Raw genomic sequence first — 9,311 nt, 5'->3', positions numbered from 1 at the left:
GTATATAGTGGTACAGGTGTCAGTGAGATGTGTATAATGGTATAGCCCTGTGTGTGTATAATACAGTGATATATAGTGGTACAGGTGTCAGTGAGATGTGTATAATGGTATTGCCCTGTGTGTGTATAATGGTATAGTCCTGTGTGTGTATAATACAGTGGTATATAGTGGTACAGGTGTCAGTGAGATGTGTATAATGGTATAGCCCTGTGTGTGTATAATACAGTGGTATATAGTGGTACAGGTGTCAGTGAGATGTGTATAATGGTATTGCCCTGTGTGTGTATAATACAGTGGTATATAGTGGTACAGGTGTCAGTGAGATGTGTATAATGGTATAGCCCTGTGTGTGTATAATGGTATAGTCCTGTGTGTGTATAATACAGTGGTATATATAGTGGTACAGGTGTCAGTGAGATGTGTATAATGGTATAGCCCTGTGTGTGTATAATACAGTGGTATATATAGTGGTACAGGTGTCAGTGAGATGTGTATAATGGTATAGCCCTGTGTGTGTATAATACAGTGGTATATATAGTGGTACAGGTGTCAGTGAGATGTGTATAATGGTATAGCCCTGTGTGTGTATAATATAGTGGTATATAGTGGTACAGGTGTCAGTGAGATGTGTATAATGGTATAGCCCTGTGTGTGTATAATACAGTGGTATATAGTGGTACAGGTGTCAGTGAGATGTGTATAATGGTATAGCCCTGTGTGTGTATAATACAGTGGTATATATAGGTACAGGTGTCAGTGAGATGTGTATAATGGTATAGCCCTGTGTGTGTATAATACAGTGGTATATAGTGGTACAGGTGTCAGTGAGATGTGTATAATGGTATTGCCCTGTGTGTGTATAATACAGTGGTATATAGTGGTACAGGTGTCAGTGAGCTGTGTATAATGGTATAGCCCTGTGTGTGTATAATACAGTGGTATATATAGGTATAGGTGTCAGTGAGATGTGTATAATGGTATAGTCCTGTGTGTGTATAATACAGTGGTATATAGTGGTACAGGTGTCAGTGAGCTGTGTATAATGGTATAGCCCTGTGTGTGTATAATACAGTGGTATATAGTGGTACAGGTGTCAGTGAGCTGTGTATAATGGTATAGCCCTGTGTGTGTATAATACAGTGTTATATAGTGGTACAGGTGTCAGTGAGATGTGTATAATGGTATAGCCCTGTGTGTGTATAATACAGTGGTATATATAGTGGTACAGGTGTCAGTGAGCTGTGTATAATGGTATTGCCCTGTGTGTGTATAATACAGTGGTATATATAGGTATAGGTGTCAGTGAGCTGTGTATAATGGTATAGCCCTGTGTGTGTATAATACAGTGGTATATATAGTGGTACAGGTGTCAGTGAGCTGTGTATAATGGTATAGCCCTGTGTGTGTATAATACAGTGTTATATAGTGGTACAGGTGTCAGTGAGATGTGTATAATGGTATAGTCCTGTGTGTGTATAATACAGTGGTATATAGTGGTACAGGTGTCAGTGAGATGTGTATAATGGTATAGCCCTGTGTGTGTATAATACAGTGGTATATATAGGTACAGGTGTCAGTGAGCTGTGTATAATGGTATAGCCCTGTGTGTGTATAATACAGTGGTATATAGTGGTACAGGTGTCAGTGAGATGTGTATAATGGTATAGCCCTGTGTGTGTATAATACAGTGGTATATATAGTGGTACAGGTGTCAGTGAGATGTGTATAATGGTATAGCCCTGTGTGTGTATAATACAGTGGTATATAGTGGTACAGGTGTCAGTGAGATGTGTATAATGGTATAGCCCTGTGTGTGTATAATATAGTGGTATATATAGTGGTACAGGTGTCAGTGAACTGTGTATAATGGTATAGCCCTGTGTGTGTATAATACAGTGGTATATATAGGTATAGGTGTCAGTGAGATGTGTATAATGGTATAGCCCTGTGTGTGTATAATACAGTGGTATATAGTGGTACAGGTGTCAGTGAGATGTGTATAATGGTATAGCCCTGTGTGTGTATAATACAGTGGTATATAGTGGTACAGGTGTCAGTGAGATGTGTATAATGGTATAGCCCTGTGTGTGTATAATACAGTGGTATATATAGTGGTACAGGTGTCAGTGAGATGTGTATAATGGTATAGCCCTGTGTGTGTATAATACAGTGGTATATATAGTGGTACAGGTGTCAGTGAGATGTGTATAATGGTATAGCCCTGTGTGTGTATAATACAGTGGTATATAGTGGTACAGGTGTCAGTGAGATGTGTATAATGGTATAGTCCTGTGTGTGTATAATACAGTGGTATATATAGGTACAGGTGTCAGGGAACTGTGTATAATGGTATAGCCCTGTGTGTGTATAATACAGTGGTATATAGTGGTACAGGTGTCAGTGAGATGTGTATAATGGTATAGTCCTGTGTGTGTATAATACAGTGGTATATAGTGGTACAGGTGTCAGTGAGATGTGTATAATGGTATAGCCCTGTGTGTGTATAATACAGTGGTATATATAGGTACAGGTGTCAGGGAACTGTGTATAATGGTATAGCCCTGTGTGTGTATAATACAGTGGTATATATAGTGGTACAGGTGTCAGTGAGATGTGTATAATGGTATAGCCCTGTGTGTGTATAATACAGTGGTATATATAGTGGTACAGGTGTCAGTGAGCTGTGTATAATGGTATAGTCCTGTGTGTGTATAATACAGTGGTATATAGTGGTACAGGTGTCAGTGAGATGTGTATAATGGTATAGCCCTGTGTGTGTATAATACAGTGGTATATATAGGTATAGGTGTCAGTGAGATGTGTATAATGGTATAGCCCTGTGTGTGTATAATATAGTGGTACAGGTGTCAGTGAGATGTGTATAATGGTATAGCCCTGTGTGTGTATAATGGTATAGTCCTGTGTGTGTATAATACAGTGGTATATAGTGGTACAGGTGTCAGTGAGATGTGTATAATGGTATAGCCCTGTGTGTGTGTGTATAATACAGTGGTATATAGTGGTACAGGTGTCAGTGAGATGTGTATAATGGTATAGCCCTGTGTGTGTGTTTATAATACAGTGGTATATAGTGGTACAGGTGTCAGTGAGATGTGTATAATGGTATAGCCCTGTGTGTGTGTGTATAATACAGTGGTATATATAGTGGTACAGGTGTCAGTGAGATGTGTATAATGGTATAGCCCTGTGTGTGTATAATACAGTGGTATATATAGTGGTACAGGTGTCAGTGAGATGTGTATAATGGTATAGCCCTGTGTGTGTATAATACAGTGGTATATATAGTGGTACAGGTGTCAGTGAGATGTGTATAATGGTATAGCCCTGTGTGTGTATAATATAGTGGTATATAGTGGTACAGGTGTCAGTGAGATGTGTATAATGGTATAGTCCTGTGTGTGTATAATACAGTGGTATATATAGGTATAGGTGTCAGTGAGCTGTGTATAATGGTATTGCCCTGTGTGTGTATAATACAGTGGTATATATAGTGGTACAGGTGTCAGTGAGATGTGTATAATGGTATAGCCCTGTGTGTGTATAATACAGTGGTATATAGTGGTACAGGTGTCAGTGAGCTGTGTATAATGGTATAGCCCTGTGTGTGTATAATACAGTGGTATATAGTGGTACAGGTGTCAGTGAGCTGTGTATAATGGTATAGCCCTGTGTGTGTATAATACAGTGGTATATATAGTGGTACAGGTGTCAGTGAGATGTGTATAATGGTATAGCCCTGTGTGTGTATAATACAGTGGTATATAGTGGTACAGGTGTCAGTGAGCTGTGTATAATGGTATAGCCCTGTGTGTGTATAATACAGTGGTATATAGTGGTACAGGTGTCAGTGAGCTGTGTATAATGGTATAGCCCTGTGTGTGTATAATACAGTGGTATATATAGTGGTACAGGTGTCAGTGAGATGTGTATAATGGTATAGCCCTGTGTGTGTATAATATAGTGGTATATAGTGGTACAGGTGTCAGTGAGATGTGTATAATGGTATAGCCCTGTGTGTGTGTATAATACAGTGGTATATAGTGGTACAGGTGTCAGTGAGATGTGTATAATGGTATAGTCCTGTGTGTGTATAATACAGTGGTATATAGTGGTACAGGTGTCAGTGAGCTGTGTATAATGGTATAGCCCTGTGTGTGTATAATACAGTGGTATATAGTGGTACAGGTGTCAGTGAGATGTGTATAATGGTATAGCCCTGTGTGTGTATAGTACAGTGTTATATAGTGGTACAGGTGTCAGTGAGCTGTGTATAATGGTATTGCCCTGTGTGTGTATAATACAGTGGTATATAGTGGTACAGGTGTCAGTGAGATGTGTATAATGGTATAGCCCTGTGTGTGTATAATACAGTGGTATATATAGTGGTACAGGTGTCAGTGAGCTGTGTATAATGGTATAGCCCTGTGTGTGTATAATATAGTGGTATATAGTGGTACAGGTGTCAGTGAGATGTGTATAATGGTATAGTCCTGTGTGTGTATAATACAGTGGTATATATAGGTATAGGTGTCAGTGAGCTGTGTATAATGGTATAGCCCTGTGTGTGTATAATACAGTGGTATATAGTGGTACAGGTGTCAGTGAGATGTGTATAATGGTATAGTCCTGTGTGTGTCTAATACAGTGGTACAGGTGTCAGGGAACTGTGTATAATGGTATAGCCCTGTGTGTGTATAATACAGTGGTATATATAGTGGTACAGGTGTCAGTGAGATGTGTATAATGGTATAGCCCTGTGTGTGTATAATACAGTGGTATATATAGTGGTACAGGTGTCAGTGAGCTGTGTATAATGGTATAGTCCTGTGTGTGTATAATACAGTGGTATATAGTGGTACAGGTGTCAGTGAGATGTGTATAATGGTATAGCCCTGTGTGTGTATAATACAGTGGTATATATAGGTATAGGTGTCAGTGAGCTGTGTATAATGGTATAGCCCTGTGTGTGTATAATACAGTGGTATATAGTGGTACAGGTGTCAGTGAGCTGTGTATAATGGTATTGCCCTGTGTGTGTATAATACACTGGTATATAGTGGTACAGGTGTCAGTGAGATGTGTATAATGGTATAGTCCTGTGTTTGTATAATACAGTGGTATATAGTGGTACAGGTGTCAGTGAGATGTGTATAATGGTATAGCCCTGTGTGTGTATAATACAGTGGTATATATAGGTATAGGTGTCAGTGAGCTGTGTATAATGGTATAGCCCTGTGTGTGTATAATACAGTGGTATATATAGTGGTACAGGTGTCAGTGAGATGTGTATAATGGTATAGCCCTGTGTGTGTATAGTACAGTGTTATATAGTGGTACAGGTGTCAGTGAGATGTGTATAATGGTATAGCCCTGTGTGTGTATAATACAGTGGTATATAGTGGTACAGGTGTCAGTGAGCTGTGTATAATGGTATAGCCCTGTGTGTGTATAATACAGTGGTATATATAGTGGTACATGTGTCAGTGAGATGTGTATAATGGTATAGCCCTGTGTGTGTATAATACAGTGGTATATAGTGGTACAGGTGTCAGTGAGATGTGTATAATGGTATTGCCCTGTGTGTGTATAATATAGTGGTATATAGTGGTACAGGTGTCAGTGAGATGTGTATAATGGTATAGCCCTGTGTGTGTATAATACAGTGGTATATATAGGTATAGGTGTCAGTTAGATGTGTATAATGGTATTGCCCTGTGTGTGTATAATACAGTGGTATATAGTGGTACAGGTGTCAGTGAGATGTGTATAATGGTATAGTCCTGTGTGTGTATAATACAGTGGTATATAGTGGTACAGGTGTCAGTGAGATGTGTATAATGGTATAGCCCTGTGTGTGTATAATACAGTGGTATATATAGGTATAGGTGTCAGTGAGCTGTGTATAATGGTATAGCCCTGTGTGTGTGTGTGTGTGTGTGTGTGTGTGTGTGTGTGTGTGTGTGTGTGTGTGTGTGTGTGTGTGTGTATATTACAGTGGTATATAGTGGTACAGGTGTCAGTGAGATGTGTATAATGGTATAGCTGTGTGTGTGTGTGTGTATAATACAGTGGTATATAGTGGTACTGGTGTCAGTGAGATGTGTATAATGGTATAGCCCTGTGTGTGTATAATACAGTGGTATATAGTGGTACACAGCAGTGATACACTGTTGTTTGACCATATATTTGACGCAGCCACCAGAGCGAAGTGGGACAAGAGTGTTTGTCAGATAAGTGTTAGCACCATGAGAGACTTGCTTATTGTAGGGAGAGGGAGGGTTAGCTATGTGAGGGAAAAGCTGGTGTGCAGAAGGGCATGTAAAGGAAAACCTAGCGGAACTGAAGAGCTGGTGATGTAAAATTTGGTGGACTAATGGACGTGTGACGGTAAAGCTGGTGCGCAGTGCGTCATGTGAGTGAATAGTTGGTTGGGAGAAAGACACGCATTGGTAAATGAGCATGTGAGGGAAAACCATGCATGGAGAGGGTTATGGGACGGGAGCGGGCAGAGGGTTATGGGACGGGAGCGGGCAGAGGGTTATGGGACGGGTGCGGGCACAGGGGTATGGGACGGGAGCGGACAGAGGGGTATGGGATAGAAAATCTGCTGGATAATGTCATGCTTTCATTTTATCTGTTTTAAAAGGACTCAAACAATTTATCAAAAAAATATATATGTTGCTTGTTTATTGCAACGCGTTTATTTTTCTTTATCTAACATGTGTATCCTCCCCCCCGCTAGAAATGCAGCTCTCGCCCCTGGACAGCAGTGGAGCATGGATAGAGTACTGCATCAGACATCTAGGTAGACTGCAGCTTTGACAACCAGGCAGCCGGCAGGAGATAAGACTTATAGTATTATTTATATGTTATAAAAGTTAAGTGTACAAGGAGATGAGTAGTGTGTGTGGTCGGGTGGGGGGTCGGCTGTATTTAGTATCAAACTGGGGCCTAAAAATTTATTCTGGCTCCTGATTGGCTATGTCCCAGCTGTTCGATTGGTAAATCTATCTGAGTCCTTTAGAACCCCTTTAACAAGGCAGCATAGGGTGCAGAGGATATTTGAAATAGGAAGTAAATTATGTCAGAATATGTTAGCATAGAACCGACTGTGATCTTACCATGGCATACAGAGTGTGGTGCAGGGAGCTGGGCAGAATCTAACTGACTCACCGAGGTATTGGTGGGACCCGCAGCCAGTTTGTGTATGCCAGGACAACATTCAGAGGCAATCGGCTCTCAGCTTCTGCATGTAAGATCGGCAGTGCCGACGTTACAGTCACTCATCGATGCCGATCATAGGTGCGGGTGCAGTGAGCCACTAAACATTGTCTTGGTACAAACTGACTGGCAGCCGATCCCACCGATACCCCAGAGAGCCAATCTGATTCTAGACTCGTAGTACTCTAAATTTACCTGCAATACTCCAGGTCCTCCCCTATGTACCCCAATGGCTGCCTGTGAACTTGAAATGTAATAATCTTGTGTCCTATAAAGTCTTGCAACCTGCACGTAGGGACATTTTTCGGTACTTCCTTGTTGTAATCAGGGGTGTCTAGCCCCCTTCCCCAATGTACCTTCCCCCCCCCCCAAAAAAATCTAATTTTACGGCTCCACAGGAAGACATTGGGGTGCAGTTGAGACCTGGAGGACCGGACACCAACCGCAAAGCTTTTCAATCCCAGGATGCTCCGGTCCTTCCCCCTGTACCCCACCCACCGCCTGAGGGCACTTTAGTTTCGTTGGTGTCCGGCAGGAGCTGGACCACCATTATAACAGAGGGCTGCATTAAGCAGCTCATGCTTTTATTTTACGATTTAATTTATTTCTATTTTTTTTTTACTATAACTAACAAGAATCACCAGACTGTCCTCTGGACGTCTGTGCTGCCGCCCCATCACCCTCCTAGGCGCTGTGACTCCAAGCCTGTGCTCGGTACTCCCAGCGGGGCTCCGAAGGGGACTAGGTAGCAGGCTCCTCAGACCCCAGACTGCAGCCCGGAATTCAAGGGACAGGTAAGGCGGAACCCCGTTCGCGGGGACCCGCATTGTTGCGCAGTTTTACCTCCGGTCTCGGGAGACAGACCGGAGGCGCTGATCAGGACACTGGTGCGCCCATGACTCCACTAGACCACCGGGGCATATAACATACTGGCACATGGCATTTAGGCGCTCCTCCCTAGTCCAGTGCGCCATTCCACTGCGGTCTTTGTGTTCTCTGGGCTGCTCCTTCCTCACCCCCAGAGACGCGCAGTTGGCATTTTCTGCCAGCAGATCTCCGGGAACGCTGGGTCCGGTCTCCCTGTATACCTCTCCCACTGACCAGGTCATACAGCGCTATATCCTACCAGCCACTGCGGTCTGTGTAGTTGGTTGCAGTGCCCATTGCAGATATATAGTGCTTTTCTGCGTTTGTATGTGACTTGTGCTAGCGCTGATCTCTACTTTCTATACTGTCAGCTTATACCTTTCCCTTTATTCTACTATACCCTGACATACTAAGGTGTAGGGGGTTCATTGTACCTCACATTTCCCAGATATTTGTGAGTCTGTCACATACTTTATAATATGGTTGCACGCTGCACTGTACCATATTATCCAGGGTGCGCACTGCACTGTATCATACTGTGTATGTTGGTATTCTTGTGGCTATGGCCGGCAGAGGAAAGAATAACAAGCAGCCTGATGCAGCTCCTCGTACTCTGATAGCTTGTAGGTCCTGCTCTGTTGGCTTAGCCACAGAGAACCTCATTCAGGGTGGTCTCTGTATTAGCTGTTACACAGCCCCAGGCCCATCAGCCCCGGCATCTCTCCCCCAGGACCCACCCTGGGCTGCCTTTACACAAATGCTGGCAACAATTGCGGAACAAGTAGCAGTCCCCGTGGTAGCTCCCCCTATGGGATGGCCACAGCAGGTACTCCCTGAAATCCTTTGCCTCCCCCATGGTAGACGTACTCTCTACCTCAGTACAGAGTTTGGCTAATACTTCGACAGTTTTTCAGCAAATGCTGCAAAAAGAAAAACCTTTACCTAGTAAACGTACTATATCTTCCCAATCCATACCGTCATCTGATTCTGAGATACCATCTATGGAGGCAGAAGACGTAGCTCTCTCTCACTCTGACTCTGTCTCAGGATAAGAGGAGCCACTCTCTAATATACCTGCTCTTGTGAGAGCTGTTGGAACTATTCTATAATTAGAAGAGGATGAACCTGCTCCTATAGCTTTACCAGAGTTTCTTCACTCTGAACAACTATCTGATCACATGAGTGACGCTTGGAATATACCC

The sequence above is a fragment of the Taudactylus pleione genome, unplaced genomic scaffold (assembly GCF_031769625.1).
Source record: "Taudactylus pleione unplaced genomic scaffold, aTauple2 ptg000073l, whole genome shotgun sequence".
NCBI classification, from domain to species: domain Eukaryota; kingdom Metazoa; phylum Chordata; class Amphibia; order Anura; family Myobatrachidae; genus Taudactylus; species Taudactylus pleione.
Note: the sequence above shows the minus strand (reverse complement) of the source record.